Source organism: Ranitomeya variabilis, chromosome 2 (genome assembly GCF_051348905.1).
Source record: "Ranitomeya variabilis isolate aRanVar5 chromosome 2, aRanVar5.hap1, whole genome shotgun sequence".
Taxonomy (NCBI): Eukaryota; Metazoa; Chordata; class Amphibia; order Anura; family Dendrobatidae; genus Ranitomeya; species Ranitomeya variabilis.
Window position 1 is genome coordinate 625,689,326 of NC_135233.1, and position 26,323 is coordinate 625,715,648.

The window sequence follows — 26,323 nt, forward strand, 5'->3', positions numbered from 1 at the left end:
ATGAAGGAACCTGTACTTTCATCTGCACCTTCCTCTTTGTCCCTGTGTAAGGTGGTATAACATGCGGGAAGGGGAACCTGACTTTCAGCAGGGTCAGATTCTGGCTGTGTAGAGTGCAAGGGGAATGTAGTGGTCTAGGTCAATGTACCAGCAGACTCATGTAGCAGTGGCTGGGCAGTGGGCAGGATGAGGAGGAAACAGATATAGGGCCAAAGAATAAAGTAGGCTAAATGCAGTTCAAAATTGGTAACAGGACTAAACAGGCGGCATTGCTTTGTTGAGTGGAGTAGCAAACCCAGGAGCAGCAGACACTGTTTTAAGGGCCCAAACACACTAATAGGCCAAATGCAGTTTAATATCTGATACTATAGGCCGAAAGCCATAAGGTTGAAGCTCAGCTTTATTCAGTTGAGGGCAACACCAGGGAGGGGCAGACACCGTTAGTAGGCCGTAACCAAAGTTGAAGGCCAAATGCAGTTTAATATCTGATACTATATGCCGAAAGCCACAAGGTTGAAGCACAGCTTTATTCAGTTGAGGGCAACACCAGGGAGGGGCAGACACCGTTAGTAGGCCCTAACCACCATTTTGTTTTTTAAAAAACACTTAATGAGAGCCAGAAGGTTGAAGCACAGCTTTATTCAGTTGAGGGCAACACCAGGGAGGGGCAGACACCGTTAGTAGGCCCTAACCACCATTTTGTTTTTTAAAAAACACTTAATGAGAGCCAGAAGGTTGAAGCACAGCTTTATTCAGTTGAGGGCAACACCAGGGAGGGGCAGACACCGTTAGTAGGCCCTAACCACCATTTTGTTTTTAAAAAAACACTTAATGAGAGCCAGAAGGTTGAAGCACAGCTTTATTCAGTTGAGGGCAACACCAGGGAGGGGCAGACACCGTTAGTAGGCCCTAACCACCATTTTGTTTTTTAAAAAACACTTAATGAGAGCCAGAAGGTTGAAGCACAGCTTTATTCAGTTGAGGGCAACACCAGGGAGGGGCAGACACCATTAGTAGGCCCTAACCACCATTTTGTTTTTTAAAAAACACTTAATGAGAGCCAGAAGGTTGAAGCACAGCTTTATTCAGTTGAGGGCAACACCAGGGAGGGCCAGACACCGTTAGTAGGACGTAACCAAAGTTGAAGGCCAAATGCAGTTTAAAATCTGATACTATAGGCCGAAAGCCACAAGGTTGAAGCACAGCTTTATTCAGTTGAGGGCAACACCAGGGAGGAGCAGACACCGTTAGTAGGCCGTAACCAAAGTTGAAGGCCAAATGCAGTTTAATATCTGATACTATAGGCCGAAAGCCACAAGGTTGAAGCACAGCTTTATTCAGTTGAGGGCAACACCAGGGAGGGGCAGACACCGTTAGTAGGCCCTAACCACCATTTTGTTTTTTAAAAAACACTTAATGAGAGCCAGAAGGTTGAAGCACAGCTTTATTCAGTTGAGGGCAACACCAGGGAGGGGCAGACACCGTTAGTAGGCCCTAACCACCATTTTGTTTTTTAAAAAACACTTAATGAGAGCCAGAAGGTTGAAGCACAGCTTTATTCAGTTGAGGGCAACACCAGGGAGGGGCAGACACCGTTAGTAGGCCCTAACCACCATTTTGTTTTTTAAAAAACACTTAATGAGAGCCAGAAGGTTGAAGCACAGCTTTATTCAGTTGAGGGCAACACCAGGGAGGGCCAGACACCGTTAGTAGGCCGTAACCAAAGTTGAAGGCCAAATGCAGTTTAAAATCTGATACTATAGGCCGAAAGCCACAAGGTTGAAGCACAGCTTTATTCAGTTGAGGGCAACACCAGGGAGGGGCAGACACCGTTAGTAGGCCGTAACCAAAGTTGAAGGCCAAATGCAGTTTAATATCTGATACTATAGGCCGAAAGCCACAAGGTTGAAGCACAGCTTTATTCAGTTGAGGGCAACACCAGGGAGGGGCAGACACCGTTAGTAGGCCGTAACCAAAGTTGAAGGCCAAATGCAGTTTAATATCTGATACTATATGCCGAAAGCCACAAGGTTGAAGCACAGCTTTATTCAGTTGAGGGCAACACCAGGGAGGGGCAGACACCGTTAGTAGGCCCTAACCACCATTTTGTTTTTTAAAAAACACTTAATGAGAGCCAGAAGGTTGAAGCACAGCTTTATTCAGTTGAGGGCAACACCAGGGAGGGGCAGACACCGTTAGTAGGCCCTAACCACCATTTTGTTTTTTAAAAAACACTTAATGAGAGCCAGAAGGTTGAAGCACAGCTTTATTCAGTTGAGGGCAACACCAGGGAGGGGCAGACACCGTTAGTAGGCCGTAACCAATGTTGAAGGCCAAATGCAGTTTAACATCTGATACTATAGGCCGAAAGCCACAAGGTTGAAGCACAGCTTTATTCAGTTGAGGGCAACACCAGGGAGGGGCAGACACCGTTAGTAGGCCCTAACCACCATTTTGTTTTTTAAAAAACACTTAATGAGAGCCAGAAGGTTGAAGCACAGCTTTATTCAGTTGAGGGCAACACCAGGGAGGGGCAGACACCGTTAGTAGGCCCTAACCACCATTTTGTTTTTTAAAAAACACTTAATGAGAGCCAGAAGGTTGAAGCTCAGCTGTATTCAGTTGAGGACAACACCAGGGAGGGGCAGACACCGTTAGTAGGCCGTAACCAAAGTTGAAGGCCAAATGCAGTTTAATATCTGATACTATAGGCCGAAAGCCAGAAGGTTGAAGCACAGCTTTATTCAGTTGCAGCTTCTTTGCAATAATATAAAGAAGACGCGACAGGACAACACTCGGTGGATGCCATATCTGTGTTTTCAATGGAAAAAAACCTTTCAGTTAACTACTTGCAGGAGAAAGTTTTTGTAGCTGGTGGCCAATTTTGGTACTGTACCAGTTTTTGGTTGTATGTGTTTTTGTTTTTAATGTTAAAATGTATGCATTTGATATCTCTCCAGTATTTTCTTTATTATAAGCAAAATACTTATTTTTATATTTTCTGATGTTTTATACCGGAGTGTTCCTCGGGACACGCTTATAAACTTGATAATTGGTTCCAGGGGTACACGGGCAGCAGTGATCTGGTTAGTGGAGGCCTAGTGGAAGGAGGGACCGCAGACAGGCTTCGAAGGCCTAACATAATAAAATGGGCTGGCTGTAGGCACTTTAAAATAGGTTCCAGGGGTACACGGGCAGCAGTGGTCTGGTCAGTGGAGGCCTAGTGGAAGGAAGGACCGCAGACAGGCTTTGAAGGCCTAACATGATAAAATGGGCTGGCTGTAGGCACTTTATAATTGGTTCCAGGGGTACACGGGCAGCAGTGGTCTGGTCAGTGGAGGCCTAGTGGAAGGAGGGACCGCAGACAGGCTTCGAAGGCCTAACATAATAAAATGGGCTGGCTGTAGGCACTTTATAATTGGTTCCAGGGGTACACGGGCAGCAGTGGTCTGGTCAGTGGAGGCCTAGTGGAAGGAAGGACCGCAGACAGGCTTCGAAGGCCTAACATAATAAAATGGGCTGGCTGTAGGCACTTTATAATTGGTTCCAGGGGTACACGGGCAGCAGTGGTCTGGTCAGTGGAGGCCTAGTGGAAGGAAGGACCGCAGACAGGCTTCGAAGGCCTAACATGATAAAATGGGCTGGCTGTAGGCACTGTAAAATAGGTTCCAGGGGTACACGGGCAGCAGTGGTGTGGTCAACGGAGGCCGATTGTAATGAGTGTCTGCCAGTTAGTAGTCAAAAAACAACAAATAAATGTGAATGTCTCGCATTAAAACAAAGACACTAAAGGGTGCAATCATTAGGTTCAGGGGTGGGATCCTCTGCGTTGTTTCAGACCTACTAATTTAGCGCAAAGTATTTACTGTGGTAAATAGAGGACACTGCCCCTGACTATGTTATGTACCATCATACATGTCAACACAATGGTATTGTCAGTGGCAGGTATGGAAGGATGTCAGCGCATAGACTAAACATTGGTGGAAGTGTGAGAGATAACTGTGGAAGTGGTAGAGCAATGTTTGACCTGGGGGTGGGTGAACTCTTGTGGCCGGCGGTACAGGCCCAGGGCCCCTCATGTTACAACAGTGTGTCTGACGCTGGGTGCGCACCACCACCGCCAGAGACACTTTATTGTACTATGAGGGACCCAGTACCAATGCCGTCGACCAAAAGCGAGCACACCCACCTCTTCAGGCAAACAGCTGTCTCACGGGTGCTTGCGCCAAGTCGCGATACCACGGCCCCGTGTGGGAAGTTTGGCCATTTAGGGAGGTGTAAACATGTCATATGCCGGACAATCAGCTGCAGAAAATTAGACATTAGAAAAGTAATTCACAGTAGTCCACAGGCAAGAGCTTTTCATAGGAAAGCTAGGTGTCGGCCGGGCAAGGTGGGGCAAAAGATTTTGAAATCCAGTTGTGGTTCATTTTAATGAATGCTAGATCGTCAACATTTTGGGTAGCCAGACGAGTCCTTTTTTCGGTTAATATTGAACCTGCAGCACTGAATACTCTTTCTGATAGGACACTTGCTGCCGGGCAAGCAAGCTCCTGCAATGCATATTCTGCCAATTCTGGCCAGGTGTCTAATTTTGAGGCCCAGTAATCAAATGGGAATGACGGTTGAGGGAGAACATCGATAAGGGATGAAAAATAGTTAGTAACCATACTGGACAAATGTTGTCTCCTGTCACTTTCAATTGATGCAGCAGTACCTGTCCTGTCTGCGGTCATAGCAAAATCACTCCACAACCTGGTCAGAAAACCCCTTTGTCCAACGCCACTTCTGATGTGTGCACCCCTAACACTACTAATCTGCTGCCCCCTGGAGCTCGTGTGATAACGATCACGTGCGCTGTGTGCTGGGAATGCCTGAAGCAAACGGTCAACAAGAGTTGATTGTTTGGTTGCTAATATTAGTTCCAAGTTCTCATGTGGCATAATATTTTGCAATTTGCCTTTATAGCGTGGATCAAGGAGGCAGGCCAACCAGTAATCGTCATCGTTCATCATTTTCGTTATGCGTGTGTCCCTTTTTAGGATACGTAAGGCATAATCCGCCATGTGGGCCAAAGTTCCAGTTGTCAAATCTCCGGTTGTGATTGGTTGAGGGGCAGTTTCAGGCAAATCTACGTCACTTGTGTCCCTCAAAAAACCAGAACCCGGCCTTGCCACGCAACCAATTTCCAGTGCCCCCGGGAAAGCTTCCGCATTAAAAATATACTCATCCCCATCATCCTCCTCGTCCTCCACCTCCTCTTCGCCCACTACCTCGTCCTGTACACTGCCCTGACCAGACAATGGCTGACTGTCATCAAGGCTTTCCTCTTCCTCTGGTGCAGACGCCTGCTCCTTTATGTGCGTCAAACTTTGCATCAGCAGACGCATTAGGGGGATGCTCATGCTTATTACGGCGTTGTCTGCACTAACCAGCCGTGTGCATTCCTCAAAACACTGAAGGACTTGACACATGTCTTGTATCTTGGACCACTGCACACCAGACAACTCCATGTCTGCCATCCTACTGCCTGCCCGTGTATGTGTATCCTCCCACAAAAACATAACAGCCCGCCTCTGTTGGCACAGTCTCTGAAGCATGTGCAGTGTTGAGTTCCACCTTGTTGCAACGTCTATGATTAGGCGATGCTGGGGAAGGTTCAAAGACCGCTGATAGGTCTGCATACGGCTGGAGTGTACAGGCGAACGTCGGATATGTGAGCAAAGTCCACGCACTTTGAGGAGCAGGTCGGAGAACCCAGGATAAGTTTTCAATAAGCACTGCACCACCAGGTTTAAGGTGTGAGCCAGGCAAGGAATGTGTTTCAGTTGGGAAAGGGAGATGGCAGCCATGAAATTCCTTCCGTTATCACTCACTACCTTGCCTGCCTCAAGATCTACTGTGCCCAGCCACGACTGCGTTTCTTGTTGCAAGAACTCGGACAGAACTTCCGCGGTGTGTCTGTTGTCGCCCAAACACTTCATAGCCAATACAGCCTGCTGACGCTTGGCAGTAGCTGGCCCATAATGGGACAACTGGTGTGCAACAGTGTCATCTGCCGATGGAGTGGTTGGCCGACTGTGGTCTGTGGAAGAGCTGTAGCTTCTGCAGGAGGACGAGGAGGAGGAGGAGGAGGAGGTGGTGCGAACGCCTACAGCCAACTGTTTCCTAGACCGTGGGCTAGGCACAACTGTCCCGAAATTGATGTCCCCTGAGGACCCTGCATCCACCACATTCACCCAGTGTGCCGTGATGGACACATAACGTCCCTGGCCATGCCTACTGGTCCATGCATCTGTAGTCAGGTGCACCTTTGTACTCACAGATTGCCTGAGTGCATGGACGATGCGCTGTTTAACATGCTGGTGCAGGGCCGGGATGGCTTTTCTGGAAAAAAAGTGTCGACTGGGTAGCTCGTATCGTGGTTCAGCGTACTCCATCAGGGCTTTGAAAGCTTCGCTTTCAACTAACCGGTAGGGCATCATCTCTAACGATATTAGTCTAGCTATGTGGGCGTTAAAACCCTGTGTACGCGGATGCGAGGATAAGTACTTCCTTTTTCTAACCAGAGTCTCATGTAGTGTGAGCTGAACTGGAGAGATGGAGATCGTGGAACTTGCGGGTGTGCCGGTGGATATGGCAGACTGCGAGACGGTTGGAGATGGTATTGTTTCCGCCGGTGACCTAGATGCAATATTTCCTCCTACAAAACTGGTGATTCCCTGACCCTGAGTGCTTTTGGCTGGCAAAGAAACCTGCACAGATACTGCCGGTGGTGCGGAAAATGGTGGCCTTACAGTGACGGAAGGGATGTTGCGTTGCTGACTAGCTTCATTGGCCGAGGGTGCTACAACCTTAAGGGACGTTTGGTAGTTAGTCCAGGCTTGAAAATGCATGGTGGTTAAGTGTCTATGCATGCAACTAGTATTGAGACATTTCAGATTCTGACCTCTGCTTAAGCTAGTTGAACATTTTTGACAGATGACTTTGCGCTGATCAATTGGATGTTGTTTAAAAAAATGCCAGAATGCACTCTTCCTAGCATCGGATCCCTTTTCAGGTATTGCAGACTGAGCTTTAACCGGATGGCCACGCTGTCCTCCAACAGGTTTTGGCTTTGACACGCGTTTTGGGCCAGATACGGGCCCGGCAGATGGAACCTGTTGCGATGTTGATGCCTGCTGCGGCCCCTCCTCCACCTCCGTTCTGAACTACTGCCGCCTGCACCCTGTTCCCCCAATGGCTGCCAATCGGGGTCAATAACTGGGTCATCTATTAACTCCTCTTCGAGCTCGTGTGCAACTTCGTCTGTGTCACTCGGTGGTATAGCGTTCGTGGCGGGGCAACATAGTCTCATCAGGGTCTGATTGTGGATCAGTACCCTGAGAGGGCAATGTGGTGTTCTGAGTCAAAGGAGCAGCATAGTACTCTGGCTGTGGCTGTGCATCAGTGCACTCCATGTCAGAATCAACTTGTAATGGGCATGGCCTGTTAAGTGTTTCACTTTGTAAGCCAGGGACGGTATGTGTAAAGAGCTCCATGGAGTAACCCGTTGTGTCGCCTGCTGCATCCTTCTCTCTTGTTGTAGTTTTTGCTGAAGAGGACAAGGAAGCGACTTGTCCCTGACCGTGGACATCCACAAGCGACGCGCTGCTTTTACATTTACCAGTTTCAGAAGAGGAGGCAAAAGAGCTAGAGGCTGAGTCTGCAATGTAAGCCAAAACTTGCTGTTGCTGCTCCGCCTTTAAAAGCGGTTTTCCTACTCCCAGAAAAGAGAGCGTTCGAGGCCTTGTGTAGCCAGACGACGAAACTGGCTCCACAGCTCCAGACTTACGTGGAATATTTTTATCCCCATGACCACCTGATGCTCCACTACCACTACCATCATTACCAGCTGACAATGAACGCCCACGGCCACGACCTCTTGCACCAGACTTCCTCATTGTTTTAAAAACTTAACCAAAGTAACTTTATTTGTTGCTGTCAAACAACTTACACGGTAAGCTATAACTTCAGTATGATTTCAATATCCCTTAACAGGTTGGTGAGACCACAAGGAAAATCAGGCACAATGTTACACACTCTGTTTTCTGTGGCACAAAATCACAGAGATGCCACACACGCAGGACTGTCACTCAAGCACAAATGTCAATATTAATCTCCCACCTTTTTTTTTTTTTTTTTTTTCCCCTCAGGGAGACTTTAGAAACCAAATAAGATAAATTGTTTTTTTCAGGGACAATTTAGAAACCAAATAATAATAATAAAAAAAAAAGCTTTCTATGGCCCAGTGCCCACTGAGTGAGAGATGGCACACACAGGAGTCAGGATCAGGAGTGGCACACAAGCCCTGAGGACAGTATTAATCTCCCACTGATGGATGTAGTTTTTTTTTTTTTTCAGGTAGATTTTAGAACCCAAATCAAGCAAAAAAATAAATAGGCTTTCTATGGCCCACTGAGTGAGAGATGGCGCGCACAGGAGTCAGGATCAGGAGTGGCACACAAGCCCTGAGGACAGTATTAATCTCCCACTGATGGATGTAGTTTTTTTTTTTTTTTCCAGGTAGATTTTAGAACCCAAATCAAGCAAAAAAATAAATAGGCTTTCTATGGCCCACTGAGTGAGAGATGGCGCGCACAGGAGTCAGGATCAGGAGTGGCACACAAGCCCTGAGGACAGTATTAATCTCCCACTGATGGATGTAGTTTTTTTTTTTTTTTTTCAGGTAGATTTTAGAACCCAAATCAAGCAAAAAAATAAATAGGCTTTCTATGGCCCACTGAGTGAGAGATGGCGTGCACAGGAGTCAGGATCAGGAGTGGCACACAAGCCCTGAGGACAGTATTAATCTCCCACTGATGGATGTAGTGTTTTTCTTTTCAGGTAGATTTTAGAACCCAAATCAAGCGAAAAAATAGATAGGCTTTCTATGGCCCACTGAGTGAGAGATGGCGCGCACAGGGATGGCACACACACGGATGGCACTCTAGCAGAAATGCAAATCTTAATCTCCCACAAAAAAAAAAAAAAAACAGGGACTGTCCTACAATTACTATCTCCCTGCAGTAATCTCAGCCAGGTATGGCAGGCAGCAATAGGAGTGGACTGATGCACAAATTAAATAAAAAGTGTGGACAAACAAAAAAGATAGCTGTGCAGAAAGGAAGGAACAAGAGGATATGTGCTTTGAAAAAAGCAGTTGGTTTCCACAGTGGCGTACACACAGAAATACAGCTATCACGGAGCCTTCTAGGGCAGCCCAATGAGCTACAGCGCTGAGGGGAAAAAAAAAAAAATGTAGCTTCCAGTGTCCCTGCACACCGAAGGTGGTGTTGGACAGTGGAAATCGCTACAGCACAAGCGGTTTGGTGGTTAGTGGACCCTGCCTAACGCTATCCCTGCTTCTGACGAAGCGGCAGCAACCTCTCCCTAAGCTCAGATCAGCAGCAGTGAGATGGCGGTCGGCGGGAACGCCCCTTTATAGCCCCTGTGACGCCGCAGACAGCAAGCCAATCACTGCAATGCCCTTCTCTAAGATGGTGGGGACCAGGACCTATGTCATCACGCTGCCCACACTCTGCGTTCACCTTCATTGGCTGAGAAATGGCGCTTTTCGCGTCATTGAAACGCGACTTTGGCGCGAAACTCGCGTACCGCATGGCCGACAAGCACAGGGGTCGGATAGGGTTTCATGAGACGCCGACTTAGCCAAAAGTCGGCGACTTTTGAAAATGAACGACCCGTTTCGCTCAACCCTACCGTTGACCATTCACAACGAGACACTGATCAACCTTGTGGAAGCCAACCCCTCAATATGGGACCAAAGCGACAGCTCCCACCATGACATCGTGAAGAACCGCAAGTTGTGGGATCAAATTATCTGTCACTTCGATACATGGAGAAGTCGTCAACCTCAAAGAAAAAAAATTGGTAAATAGTGGTGATGTTAAATTGTCTACTATCTATCTCTCAACTCTCAACTATCTATACACTATTTCTTAAACTATTTCTCTATCATCTATCTAATAACTACTATCTATCAACTATCTATCTACTATCTATATATCAACTATCTTAACTAACTATACACAATTTTTAAACTATCAATATAACAACTATCTATCTACTATTTATATATTTTTTTTCTTTTTTTTAAAATTTAAAGCCGATGCGGTCCATACCCGTTGGAAATCAATAAGGGACCGCTTTGTTCGTGACTACCTGTAAGGGCTCTTTCACACGTCCTGATATTTCCGGTACCGGAAAAAAACGGTACCGGAGATATCCGTGTCCGTATGTCCGTGTGCTCAAGTGGCACATACGTGCGGCATCCGTGTGCCGCCCGAGGACCACACGGACCGTGCAGGAGAGACAGCGCTACACTAAGCGCTGTCCCCCCCGCATGTGGTGCTGAAGGCAGAATTCATCTCTTCTCCCCCAGCGTTCCTTGGAGAGAAGAGATGAAAGATCTTTTTTTTTTTTTGTTTTTGAAGGGGGGAGGGGGGGGAAATAAAGTTTGCATGTGCGTCCGCGTCCCCCCCCCCCCCCCCCCCCCCTCCCCTCAGTGCGCCGCCTGGCCCCTTGCTGCAGAATATACTCACCCGGCCAGCTCCTGCGATGTCTCCTCTGTCCTCTCAGCGCCGGCAGCTTCTCCTGTGTGAGCGGTCACGTGGGAGCGCTCATTACAGTCAGTGAATATTCCCTGACTGTAATGAGCGGTACCACGTGACCGCTCACACAGGAGAAGCTGCCGGCGCTGAGAGGACAGAGGAGACATCGCGGGAGCTAGGTGAGTATTTCTGCGGCAAGGGACCAGGCGGCGCACTGAGGGGGGGGGGGGGTGGGGGGGGGACACATGAAAACTTTATTTTTCACAAAAAAAAAACAAAACTTGATCTTTCATCTCTTCTCTCCGGAGGGGGAGAAGAGATGATTTCCACCTTCAGCACCACAGCGGGGGGACAGCGCTTAGTGTAGCGCTGTCTCTCCTGCGGGCGGTACGTGCACACGGAGGAGAGTGCACACTGTTCTCCGTGTGCACGTGTGCTGTCCGTATTGTGGTCCGTGCTGCCGGTAGAAAACGGACATGTCGACGTGTTTTCAGCACGGACATACGGTCCGTGTGAAAACACGCACATGTGCATAGACCCATTCATTTAAATGGGTCTACGTGTGTCAGTGTCTCCGGTACGTGAGAAAACTGTCACTACACGTACCGGAGACACTGACGTGTGAAAGAGGCCTAATAGGAAGGGAAGTGCCCCAAAATGTATATCTTTATATACAGATGTGTTTAGTGAATGTTTTGGGTATTTCCCCCCACATGTATACCACATGGAGCAAAGCCCTCCCCCCCTCCAGCCTGCTGTAGAACAAAGATGCCATGAGTTGGAAATACACTGAGGAGGTGTATCTTAGTGGACAATAGACTTGTGACCTCATATCACACACCTGGGGCTGGACACACCTCTTTTGGCTGGTCACATAAAAGGGACAACACGTGTTTAGAGGTCTCTCTGGCTGTGCCTGGGATCACCATGGATGGTGGATAAGTATACTCTGTATCCTCTTTTCTTACTAGGCCCTGTATCTTAGGGTCAGTAAGCTATAGATTGGGAGGGCTGATATTGCATGTGTGATATGGGTAATCGGGCTGTTAATTGTGGTTTTTATATTGTGGTATAGTTGTGATATTACTGGATATTGTGGATCATTACTGTGTGATATTGTTATATTACTTCATACTGTAGTGATATTACTGTATTAGAGTTGTAGTATCTGTATATGTGTATATATATATATATATATATATATATATATATATATATTTATAGTCACCAGCTTGAGTATAAATATATATGTATGTTATATACTGCAGACTTGTGTGTGTAATAAATATCCTTATTGATACACGGTTTTGTCTCAGTTAGTGTATAGTATAAGGTATAGATAACGTTGTGGTATTATTAAGTGGATATTAATTGTTAATAGCCAAGTTCGGCGTTAATAGTTAATATCGGACCTCAATTAGAGGTGTAAGGAGGTTTCCCCTTTTGGTAACTATAAGTTTAGTAAATGGTGGAGGAAAACCCTCCCCTTTTACACTACCGGAACAGTCAAAATGCAGCAAGCGGATCAGGTGCCAAACGGGTGACCCCGTATGTGCATTACGAGCAATTGCTCTTTCTGCAAAAAACAGTGTCTCAGCGCTCGTAAGTACAAATAGGTCTGTGTGCGAGACAAAATTGGGTAACCCCCCCCCCCCCCCAAAAAAAAAAATAAAAAATAAATTTAATTAAAGAAAAATTTATTTTATTTTTTTTTTTTTTTTGGGGGGGGGGGGGGGGTTACCCTCTCTCCAAGATAGTAAGGAGGGTGGCAGGCTCTTTTGTCCTCATGTATAGCACTCGTGCACTTTATCTCCCAGGCAGGCAAGTCCCCTGATGATTAGGCCTGCAAGGAAACGCGTCGGGACACTTTAATAGGGAGAGTGCAGGACATGAATTTGTTCAGGGGTAGCTGTGGACTGCCCTTGTAAGGGCGGGAGTTTGGGACGTAGGTTTGTTGATAGCCCTTTAGGGACTGACAGGGTATTGTCTCCCGACATCGCTGATCCATGGAACTCTCCGCTCCAGCGAATCATGGGCTTCACCTACCTGGTCTATGGCAATTGGTGAGATCATTCCTGTTTTAATCCTTATGATTTTCATCTTATTTTGTTTTCATCCCGCCTGCCTAGTATCGATTTTCTGATACCTGCTGATACTTATACAAGAAGATCACCTGACATAATTTTGCACCTTGAGGTGCTTTTATTACTGATTAGAGGTATCTTTACTTTTGGGACACTGTATTCATATGTAAAACTATTGTTCCAATCATAATCTATTAGTACCATCTATTGACACATTACCATACAGGTTGTATCATTGGGTACTTGTTTGAGGTGATAAATATATATTTTTTTTTTTGTTTTTTTTTTTTGGTGTTTTATCTCCTTTAATAATAAAGGTTATGTTTTAATTCCTACTACAGCTTTGTTCCTATAAATTTGGTGGGATCTTGTTGGATTATTCCAAATCGACATTTAGAATTGCTGTTTTTGTGTGTGTGTGTGGGGGGGGGGGTTACAGCACGATATGCAGTACCGCCGCGCCTAGACAGGCAGAGGAACTGGAGCCATCTCCACTGGAACCAAGCCAGCAGACGGGCGCTGAAGATGTGTCTGGCATCAGCGAGCCACGATCTGGGGAGAGAAGCACTGTTGCTTCAGGTGTGAGTGCCCAGTTGCAATCACAGCGTGGACGCAAGCGAGCATCACAAAAAGATGAAGCTGATGCCATTATCGTCGATGGACTCCAAAGGGTAGAGGACATGTGTCGTAGTGAACTCAAAGACCTGAGGCGGGAAATTACCGACTTGCAATCCCGCGAGTCTGTATATTCTGCAAATGAGTGGAAGCTACTTTTTTTGTCCTATGTGCCTGTAGCACAAAATATCCCGGCACACAGAAACCCTTTGTTTAGGCAAAGACTGAATGACCTTCGAGGAATTTGTGGGCCCCCAGGAACCCGCTCCATCGAGAACAAGAAGCATAGACATGCCGGCCTACAACCCTCAATATAGAGGCCGGGGTGAAACGAGCATGGAACATCAGAGACAAAGTAGCAGTCCATCATACAGTTGGGCAGACAATACGCCCGCGCAATACCAGAGTCTATAGTACTGGTCACTGTCCCCAGCCAGGTGCAATTACTGCGTTTCACGTTTTGTTGGTTAATTATTTTTTTTGCACCCAATTTCGTGTGTTTTTTTACATCCCTATGGGATATCATATGTTAAACATGTCTGCAACAGTTTTTTCATACAAATTCCGAAACTTTAGTAAACTGTTTAAAATTTAAGATTCTTGTATGACTTTTACTTTGAGCACAACATAATAACATGAATGTAACTTTTTACAAGACATAAGGTTGTGGGAAGCAAAACAAAAAAAAACCCCTCACATTTCAGCAAAACATCAGGACACAACTTCAGACTTTAAATAATTTTCACACATGTCTGTCTTGCCATGGAACATGGCCTTCATGTGTGAAGTACTGTGCAAATTGATCACGAATCCTCAGTATTTGTGCTGCAGACCGAACAGCAGTAGATTCAATGCTAATGAGGTTCGACTCACATTCATCGGGGTCAACAACCTGGGGTTCATGTCTGGCAACAAAATTATGCAGACAGATGCATGCCTTCACAACACGGTCCACATTTTCTGGTTGCAGTTGCATGCAAGTTAGTAAAATTCGCCATTTTAATGTCAAAAAACCAAAGGCACACTCCACATAACATCTTGCCCGGCTCAAGCGATAATTAAAAATGCGCCTGGTGGAGTTCAGACTACGGCTTGAGTACGGCTTTAGGAGATTTTGTCTAAGTTGGAACGCCTCATCACCAACTAAAACATAGGGCAAACTTGGGTCTTCTGTCCCCGGCAGAGGTCGTGATGAGGGTATGTTGAAATTGTTGCTGTACAAACATCTCCCCATGTTGGAGTCTCTGAAGGCTCTGGAATCGTTAGTCCGGCCATACGCACCAATATCCACAGCTACAAAACGGTATCTTGCATCCGCAATAGCCATCAATATAATCGAAAAGTATTTCTTATAGTTATAGTAGAGGGATCCACTATGCGCTGGTTTCTGAATCCGAATGTGCTTGCCGTCCACGGCACCAATACAATTGGGGAAATTAGCCACATCCTCGAACTGTTGGGAAATCGCTAGCCACATTTCTGATGTCGGGGTTGGTAGCACAAGTGGTTGCAAGTTGTTCCAAATGGCATCACAAGTTTCCCGAACCAGTTGGCAAATTGTTGACTTCCCAAGTCTAAATTGATAATGCAGTGACGCAAAAGATTCTCCGGTAGCCAGATATCTGTCGGCATTCAAAAAGAAAAAAAAAAAAAAAAAAAATTGTTTAGGATTTTAAAGGACAACTAAAAGGCTACATACAATAGAATATGCAATTGCCTTAAATGAACATAATTATGCCCCACGATACCTACATCTAGTGTTTGTCAATAGAATGATAAAAAAAATTTATAATTACCTCACAGTCACTACTAAACGTTCCTCCGCACAGATGCTTTCACGGAAAGTGCTGCGCTGATGATGTATCTCATCCTTCACAAGTGAGAGCAGAACATCAAAGGTCTCAATGGACATCTGTAGATAGCGTTGGAATTTGGAGGGATGATCCCGAAGCTGAACATACAGGGTGTGAAAGGCACCATATGTATTCCGCAAGAAATTCACTTCGTGGATCCAATATCTCCTTTGCGAACTACGCTTTCTCTGCCGAAGTCGCAACCGCATCAAGCTAAATCGAACGAGCTCAGACACAAACATCTTGCTAGCAGAAGTTCACTCAATGCTTTCAAAATGGAGAATGAGTCTACACCCACACCCCGACGATGACAAAAGGAGAAAAAAAAAACTTTATTGACAGTGACAAACGCAGACAAACGGATACTTCGCGAACGGACATCCAAATGAGAAAAACGCGGTCACGTGCGTTAACGCAAGCGTTAACGTGAAGCCGATTTTTCGACAAATTGGATCCTTTTCTGTACATGCGTTTAACTGATCCGTTTAACGCCATGTACTTGAGCAGTGTGAACCTAGCCTTAGACATTTAACCAGCATGCACTTGCAAGCCTGGACTAACTACCAAGCGTCCCGTACCGTTGGTGCACCTGCTCAGAATGAAGGTAGTCAGCAACGCTACATTGCTTCCCTCACTAAGCCCACCGGTTAGGACACCACCAGCAGCAAATGTGGAGGTATCGTCGCAAGGCCAAAGCAGTCAGGGAATCCCAAGGTTATTGTTAGGAAACACTGTATGTAGGCCAACATCAAGAATACCATCACCAACCCTCTCTCAATCCGCCATGTCCACCACCACCACCGCTAGTTCCACCATATGCAGCTCTCCAGTCCAGCTCACCCTACAAGAGACTCTCATTAGGAAAAGAAAGTACTCATCTTCTCATCCGCGTACACAGAGTTTGAACGCCCACATTGCTAGACTAATCTCGTTAGAGATGATGCTCTACCGGTTGGTTGAAAGCGAAGCTTTCAAAGACCTGATGGCCTACGCAGTACCACGCTATGACCTACCAGTCGGCACTTCTTTGCAAGAAAAGCCATCCCAGCCCTCCACCAGCATGTCAAAGACCGCATTGTCCATGAACTGAGGCAATCAGTCAGTAAAAAGGTGCACCTCACAACAGATGCATGGACCAGCAGGCATGGCCAGGGACATTACGTGTCCATCACGGCGCACTGGGTTAATGTGGTGGATGCAGGGTCCACAGGGGACAGCCATAGTGGGACAGTTCTGCCTAGCCCACGGTCTAGGAAACAGTTGGCTCCTCCTCCTCCTCCCCACGAGGTGTCCCATTATGGAACAGCTAGTGGTAAGGGTCAGCAGGCTGTGTTGGAAATGAAGTGTTTGGGCGACAACAGACACACCGCGGAAGTACTGGCCGAGTACTTGCAGCAAGAAACTCAGTCATGGCTGGGCAGTGTACATCTTGAGGCAGGCAAGGTAGTCAGTGATAACGGAAGGCATTTTATGGCTGCCATAGCCCTTTCAGGACTGAAACACATACCTTGCCTGGCTCACACTTTGAACCTGGTGGTGCAGTGCTTCCTGAAAAATTATCTGGAGTTACCAGCCCTGCTCCTGAAGGTGCGAAGACTTTGCTCGCACATCCGCTGGTCGCCCGTACACTCCAGCCGTATGCTGAACCATCAGCGATCGCTGAATCTTCCCCAGCACCGCCTAATAATCGACGATGCAACAAGGAGGAACTCCACACTGCACATGCTTCAGAGGCTGTGCGAACAGAGGCGTGCTGTAATTAATTTGTGGGAGGATACACATACACGGGCAGTAATCCCATAATCCGAAAAAAGATTTAATGTAGGCAAGGCATTAGCACTTCAATTATTGATGCATAATTAAATTACCTATTTAAGGTATGAAGTGACACGTTAAGAAACAATAAAAAAGAAAGCTTTATTAACATATAGTTTTAAAAGATTTACAATTTTTTAATAAAAAGACAGGATAATGTAGGGGAAGGACCTCCAAAATACAAACAGGGGGTGACCCACAAGTTCCCAGTTATGATGTATAGTTATAAATTGAATATACGTATAACGTATTAAAATGCTTTAATCAGTAACCCTATGGAGTGAAAAGGAAAATAAAGACCAGTCTATGTGGATGGACGGAATCAGCGTCTCTTTAGAAATACCATATAGCGGTCTGATGATTTAAATAAGGGTATACCTGAATAATGAGCAGATGGTAATATATCTGTGCACCCAGCTAAATCTAGTACATCAGAAAAAAATATATATTAATAATGAAAAATGGCTCTAAATAGATTTGGAATGGTGATGGAGAGAGATGGTGTATTTGCTAATAGCATGAATTGCTGTGCATAGAAGGAGCGTAATGCTAGAACCATGAAAAGAATTGGCCGCTAGGTGGCAGTATGGTAAAAGAAATGTATTCCTAGGTGAGACAGCCTCGCAAGAGGACGGAGGAAAACACAAATGAAACCACGGCCAAAGTGAGTGTTTTACCTGATGGTAGCTAGGAGTGGGTGCGGATGAACTGGGAAGTCCGGTCACCTCCTGTGCCCGACGAGCGCCGTTTCGCCTTTCGGCTTCTTCCAAATCAGGAGGGGCAATAGGGTCTAGGATTTTGAATGGGTTTATATGTCCAGAAAGCCGGGTGTGACGTATAGCAGAGGGCGGGGTTTAACAGCTTGGTAAAAGTGATTTGGGGAGGATATCCGGATGTTGCTATGGACGCGTTACTGACACCGCATGGAGACATTAGAAAGAACGTACTGTGAGGGAAACAAATGAGGAGGGGTGGGGGGTAGGATAGTGACGTGCATGAGAGTGAGGGGGCGTGCACTGGAATTGTTGTGAATGCATTACTAGACCCTGCATGTGAACTTGCCAAGTGACGTACAACAAAGGGGCCAGATCGGAGTTGTACTGTGAGTGCAGAATAGGCTACGTTCACATTTGCGTTGTGCGCCGCAGCGTCGGCGCCGCAGCGCACAACGCAAACAAAAACGCAGCAAAACGCATGCACAACGCTGCGTTTTGCGCCGCATGCGTCGTTTTTTTCATTGAATTTGGACGCAGCAAAAATGCAACTTGCTGCGTCCTCTGCGCCCCGACGCGGGCGCCGCAGCGACGCATGCGGCGCAAAACACAAGTGCGCCGCATGTCCATGCGCCCCCATGTTAAATATAGGGGCGCATGACGCATGCGGCGCCGCTGCGGCGCCCGACGCTGCGGCGCTGGCCGCAAATGTGAACGTAGCCTAAGGGAGTGTCCGAAGTATGTCATGGACGCATTGTTATCGCCACATAGGGGCGCCATAAGTGGCGTATGTTGTGAGGGGCCGGTTTAATAAATGAAAAAGAAGGGGGATAAAGGTGTTGTTGGGGAGGGTATTGGGTTGCGTAAATCGCGGCGCATGCGTACGGTGGGGTGCTCTGGGAAAAGAGAGGGGCTTGTGGTCCCGCGTCCCATGATGGGCGGTCGCAAGGACCGCACATCACAAAATTGACGCCGATCGCAAGTCCAGCAGAGACACGAAACCGACGCATGCGCACATACGCTGGTTCTAGCATTACGCTCCTTCTATGCACAGCAATTCATGCTATTAGCAAATACCATCTCTCTCCATCACCATTCCAAATCTATTTAGAGCCATTTTTCATTATTAATATATATTTTTTTCTGATGTACTAGATTTAGCTGGGTGCACAGATATATTACCATCTGCTCATTATTCAGGTATACCCTTATTTAAATCATCAGACCGCTATATGGTATTTCTAAAGAGACGCTGATTCCGTCCATCCACATAGACTGGTCTTTATTTTCCTTTTCACTCCATAGGGTTACTGATTAAAGCATTTTAATACGTTATACGTATATTCAATTTATAACTATACATCATAACTGGGAACTTGTGGGTCACCCCCTGTTTGTATTTTGGAGGTCCTTCCCCTACATCATCCTGTCTTTTTATTAAAAAATTGTAAATCTTTTAAAACTATATGTTAATAAAGCTTTCTTTTTTATTATTGTTTCTTAACGTGTCACTTCATACCTTAAATAGGTAATTTAATTATGCACATACACGGGCAGGCACTTGAATGGCAGACATGGAGTTGTCTGGTGTGCAGTGGTCAAAGCTACAAGACCTCTGTCAAGTCCTTCAGTGTTTTGAGGAATGCACACGGCTGGTAAGTGCAGACGACGCCATCATAAGCATGAGCATCCCACTAATGCATCTGCTGATGCAAAGTTTGATGCACATTAAGGAGCAGGCGTCTGCAGCCGAGGAGGAGGGAAGCCTTGATGATGTTATTTTTACCGCCGGTCTCACCTTACCTCTCTGCGGCGTCCCAGCACGTTCCTCCTCACTCCCGGTCTTCTGCTCTTCCTGCGTGCTCGGCTCCTGCTCCTTCTCGGGCACGCGCGCACTCTGCTTTCCACGGCGCACGCGCACACATTGCCCTGTGATCCTGGCCTGCCTTCTGCGCTGCTCTGTGACCCCGACCCGGAAGGTATGTCTTCGCTCCCTTTATCAGGCCGCCTCTTCCTCTCGACGGTGCCTGATGGTCATTTGTGTTCTGCAAATGAATCTGGCTCCACGTCTCCTCTGCATTCCTTCCTGTCTCCTTGCTCGCCGCTCATTTCCAGTTTGCTGTATTCCATAGCTAATTCTGGTCTTCTCCGTTGCTTCCCCTTTAGGTTCCTTTCTCCGGTTTCCTCCATCTTGTTCCGTTTTCCAGTGTCCTTGTCTGCCTGCCTTTCTCCGTTCCCCCTTCCTTGTCCGTGTTTTGTACCCAGCTTGTCTACCCTAGTCCTCCTTCTGGTTCCTGTTCCCGTGTTTTCTCCTTCCGAATTTTCATGCCTTCCCTGTCTCAGTCTCCTCATTATTCCTTACCGATTCCTATCAGTTGCCTCTTGTCGGTTCCCCCGTACCAGCTGCCGTGGCGATAGTCTCCCTCGGGCCTGCCCCTAACGCTCCCTGTATAGGGGGTGGTTCACTTGGTCAGCTTGCCCGTGAGAGGTTCGTTGTCTCGGTCCAGTGGGTCCACTCTTTAGTCTCCATGGTTAACCCTCACAGATGACAGTCAGCCATTGTCTGCTCAGGGAACTCTCCTGGACGAGGTGGCGGACGAAGAGGAGGAGGATGATGGGGATAAATATTTATGGGAGGAGGATGCTTCTCAGGGGGCAATAGAAACTGGTGGCGTTGCAAGGTCAGGTACAGGGTTTTTGCGGGACACAAGTGATGTTGATTTGCAAGAAAGTGCTCCTCAACCCACCAGAAGCAGTGAATTGACACCTGGAACATTGGCCCACATGGCTGAGTATGCCTTGCGTATCCTAAAAAGGGACCACCTAAAAAGGGACCACCGCATTATCAAAATGATGACCGATGACGATTACTGGTTGGCCTGCCTCCTGGATCCACGATATAAAGGAAAATTACAAAATATGCCACATGAGAACCTTGAGCAAATATTGGCTACCAAACAAGCAATTCTTGTAGACCGTTTGGTTCAGGCATTCCCAGCACACAGCGGCGGTGATGGTTCTCACACGAGCCGTAGGGGGCAACATGGCAGAGGTGTTAGAGGTGCACAAATCAGAAGTGGCGTTGGACAGAGGGGTTTTATGACCAGGTTGTGGAGTGATATCGCAATGACCGCTGACACGACAGGCACTGCTGCATCGATTCAAAGTGACAGGAGACAGCATTTGTCCAGTATGGTTACGAACTACTTTTCCTCCCCTATCGATGTAATCCCTCACAGGTCATTCCCCTTTGATTACTGGGCATCTAAAATAGACACCTGGCCTGAATTGGCAGAATATGCATTACAGGAGCTCGCTTGCCCTGCTGCTAGTGTGCTATCAGAAAGAGTCTTCAGTGCTGCTGGTTCAATACTGACCGAAAAAAGGACACATCTGGCTACCCGAAATGTTGATGATCTAACCTTCATTAAAATGAACCAATCATGGATTTCAAATTATTTGGCCCCACCTTCCCCTGCTGACACATAGCTTGCCTGAAAAATGTCTTGCTTTTGGCCTCCTCTTACTGACTTCTCCAATTCCTCCATTTGCAGCTGCTGAATGTCCACCATAGGCCATTTTTATACCTCCCTAAATGGGTTGACTCCCCCCACAGGGTCGTGGTCACCGCCCTGGCGCAAGCACCCGTGCGAGTGCCGTTTGCCTGGACAGGTGGGTGTGCCCACTCTTGGGCGATGGCACTGGCACAGGGTCCCTCATAGTACAATGAAGTGTCTCTGACGGTGGTGGTGCACAACCAACGTCAGACACACCGTCGTAATATGAGGGGCCCAGTGCCAGTACCGCCGCCCACGAGAGTGTTCCCCCCCAGCTCGAACAGTGCTCTACCACTTGCAATACTTACCTCTCCCTGCTCCACCACTGTAGTCTGTGCCGTTAAATCCTTCAATGGCACCGCCCATACAAATTTGTTGAAATGATAGATGATAGTTAAAATATACAGGGGCCCTGGCCTCCATTTAGACCAGTTAATACTTTGCGCCTACTACAACTGTCTGCTACTCAGCAGAGAAGCCCACCCCTGTACCTAGCTATGCCACCTGTTTATTTATGAACAATTTTTTGGCAGACATTTAGCCCACTTTATTATTTGGGCCTACTAACTGTCTGCAACTCATTACAGTTTTCCTCCACTGAACAAAGCAATGCCGCCTGTTTAGTCCTGTTACCACATTTGAACTGCATTTAGCCCACTTTATTATTTGGGCCTATATCTGTTTCCTCCTCATCCTGCCAATTGCCCAGCCACTGCTAGATGAGTCTGCTGGTACATTGACCCAGACCACTACATTCCCCTTGCACTCTACACAGCCAGAATCTGACCCTGCTGAAAGTCAGGTTCCCCTTCCCGCACACTATACCACCTTACACGGGGACAAAGAGGAAGGTGCAGATGAAAGTTCAGGTTCCTTCATCAGGTGGGGGAGCATACTCGTTGGCGACGTCACTGGCACAGGGCCCCTCATAGTTCGCAAAAGTATCTCTGCTGGTGGGAGGTGCCACCCGCCGTCAAACACACCGCCATACTATGAGGGGCCCTGTGCCAGTGCCAGTGCCAACGAGTGGGCCCCCCCTGCTTGCTCAGGATCACAGCACTTGCAAAGTTGAAATACTTACCTCTCCCTGCTCCACCGCTGTGACGTATTCCGCGTTTCCTGGGCCCACGAAAATCTTGAGCCAGCCCTACCCCCCCACAACTTTAGCCAAATGACCCCCAGTTTTCAATGCCTAACTATTATTATAAAGTAAATTAAGATTGACAAGCTTCAGTAATAAGAATTGATGTTTTTGGCATTAAAATGGGCACTGTAGGTGTTTTCCTGTCCTCCATTCACTGCCGACTTTGATTCCCCATTGACTTGCATTGGGTTTCGTGTTTCAGTCGGCCCCCGACTTTTCGCAATAATCGGCTGATTTCACCCGACCCGACTTTTGACAAAGTCGGGTTTCGAGAAACCCGACTCGATCCGAAAAAAGTAAAAGTCGCTCAACTCTACTCTCTTCTATTATTTATAGTCACTCCCAGCTCTCTCCTGTGCCGGTTACAGGTTTACTATGCTGACCTCCCGTCTATTATTTATAGTCACTCCTAGCTCTCTCCTGTGCCGGTTACAGGTTTACTATGCTGACCCCCCTTCTATTTTTTATAGTCACTCCTAGCTCTCTCCTGTGCCGGTTACAGGTTTACTATGCTAACCTCCCTTCCATTATTTATAGTCACTCCTAGCTCTCTCCTGTGCCGGTTACAGGTTTACTATGCTGACCTCCCTTCCATTGTTTATAGTCACTCCTAGCTCTCTCCTGTGTCGGCTACAGGTTTACTCTGCTGACCTCCCTTCTATTATTTATAGTCACTCCTAGCACTCTCCTGTGGTGGTTACAGGTTTACTATACTGACCTCCCTTCTATTATTTATAGTCACTCCTAGCTCTCTCCTGTGCCGGTTATAGGTTTACTATGCTGACCTCCCTTTTATTTATAGTCACTCCTAGCTCTCTCCTGTGTCGGTTACAGGTTTACTATGCTGACCTCCCTTCCATTATTTATAGTCACTCCTAGCTCTCCTGTGCCGGTTACAGGTTTACTATGCTAACCTCCCTTCCATTTATAGTCACTCCTAGCTCTCTCCTGTGCCGGGTACAGGTTTACTATGCTGACCTCCCTTCCATTATTTATAGTCACTCCCAGCTCTCTCTTGTGCCGGTTACAGGTTTACTATGCTGACCTCCCTTCTATTTATAGTCACTCCCAGCTCTCTCCTGTGCCGGTTACAGGTTTACTATGCTAACCTCCCTTCCATTTATAGTCACTCCTAGCTCTCTCCTGTGCCGGTTACAGGTTTACTATGCTGACCTCCCTTCTATTATTTATAGTCACTCCCAGCTCTCTCCTGTGCCGGTTACAGGTTTACTATGCTGACCTCCCTTCTATTATTTATAGTCACTCCTAGCTCTCTCCTGTGCCGGTTACAGGTTTACTATGCTGACCTCTCTTCCATTATTTATCGTCACTCCTAGCTCTCTCCTGGGCCGGTTACAGGTTTACTTTGCTGACCTCCCTTCCATTTTTTATAGTCACTCCTAGCTCTCTCCTGTGCTGGTTACAGGTTTACTATGCTGACCTCCCTGCCATTATTTATAGTCACTCCTAGCTCTCTCCTGTGCCGGTTACAGGTTTACTATGCTGACCTCCCTGCCATTATTTATAGTCACTCCTAGCTCGCATAGCAGGGGTGTTCCTCAATTAATTAGGATTAACACTCCACCCCAAATGGGTCAGTATGATCTTCAACCAATCTTAGTATATCAGAATGATATAATGGTACATTATATATATATATATATATATATATATATATATTTGATTGTAAAAATAACAGCGAATCCTGTAATCCTATCCACAGATCTTTATAAAACAATAATAAAACATAAAAAAAATAAGACAAGTATAATTAAATCAGATTGCTTTAAAAACATTTTTTTAAAACAAAAATCTAAACAAAAATAATACAATAAAAAATATTCAATTTGTCAACACATCATTTGACCACAACAGAACAAAAAAATCTTATCAAAGGGTTTAAATTATTGCCCCACACAAAAAGCAAGAGAGTTTGACTTATTTCTGGATCTCAATGAATTTGTTTGAAAACTCACTTTAAAACATCACTTGGCAATTCAGGAGCGAACAGCATAATAACTCACAGATAAAGAACTTGTAGTTTTGATTGACCTTTGGATTCACAATGAAGTCCAACCAGGGTCCAACTTTAACCCTGTACATCACAGGGGGAGCAGTTTGGACTCTTTTTATACATTAGTAGTTGATTTATTTTGAAATTTAAATTCATCAAAAAAATTAGAAAAAAATATTGACCCCAAATATAAATCGAAACCTCTCAGAAAAAAATTGTATAAATCAAAATAAAAGCACTGCAAAGAGATTTTCTGATATAAAAACCAATATTTCTAGATCTGAGAAGCGAGCTCTCAAATGATTAAAAAAAAATTAAAAACTAAACATGGATCCTGCCAAAACATACAATTCAGAATATCACCTATTTTTAAGTAAAGCCTACTCCAAACAGATTATCAACAAAAAGGAAAAATGTTTTCTGACAAATTAAAATCCAAGCACAGCAATTTTTTATCACTTATCAAAGATTCATAAAAATCCTGTAGTATCTCCAGGTAGACCAATTATCTCAGGTATCGGATCTTTGACCAGCCAGTTATCCCATTATATAGATTTACATCTTCAGGATCTTGTAAAAAAAAAAAATACCATCCTTTTTACTAGATTCCAACCAACCTATAAAGGAATGTATTTCCCTAAATTGGGAACAAGATTTTCTTTACTACACTAGATGTGAATGCTCTATATTCCAACATAGAACACAATATGGCAATCGAAGCGGTAGCGCACATTACTTATCTGGAATTCCAAATATGCCGTCAGTCCAGAGAGATTAAGATTCATATTGGAGCACAATGTTTTTGAATTCCAGGGTGAGCTGTTCTTGCAGCATTTTGGCACCACAATGGGGACTTGGGTCGCACCCAGTTTCGCAAATCATTTTATGGGGAGGTTTTAGTCCTCATCGCCTCTCAGCCAAACACCTCACAAAGAAAACATATTGCTATTCGGGCATTATATAGATCTTATCTTTTGGAAGGGCACTGAAAAATTAGCAATTTCCCTTGTAGAAGAACTTAACAAGAACAATTGGGGCATTTCATTCACACACAATATAAATAAAGAAAAATTCCATTACTTGGATCTAGAAGACAGTCATTCAGACAAAAAAATTATCACCATAACCTACTTAAAAAAAACAAACAAAACAGATTCCAATGGTTTTTGGATTTTTCAGAGGGCACACTAGTCCAAATGGAAACAGAATATACCGTTTAATCATTATCGGTGCAGCCATAAAAATAATTGACAGACTTTGTAGAATAATCCAAAATTCTGACAAAAATTTTGGGATAAAAAATACCCGAAGAAACTCATAGCAGAAGCTTATGAAACAAACTTGAAAAAAAATCAAAATGAGTGTCTATACAAGAAACTCATAATCAATCTTCCAATTTAAATATCAAACAAATGAAGACGTGCATAAACAGAAAAGAAAACATTATAGAAAAAAAATACTAGATAGGAATACAATTTTATCGCTGCTTTTAATCAGGGAATTGTGAAAGTGAGACAGATTTTAAACAAGTATTGGCACATCTGTTGTGAAATTGGATTTTGGGCCCCCCCGGTGGCCACTGGTGGAATTGAACTGGTGTGCATCATCCCCTCTGTTCACCTGTTTCCATCAGGATGTGGGAGTCGCTATTTAACCTTGCTCCTCTGTCACTTCCATGCCGGTCAACATTGTAATCAGAAGCCTTTCTGTGCATGTTCCTGCTGCTAGACAACTCCCAGCTAAGTTGGACTTTAGTCCTCGTTTGTTTTTGCATTTTGTTCCAGTTCACTGCTGTAGTTTCGTTTCTGTGTCTGGAAAGCTCTTGTGATCTGAAATTGCCACTCTGATGTTATGAGTTAATACTAGAGTCTTAAAGTAATTTCAGGATGGTATTTTGATAGGGTTTTCAGCTGAC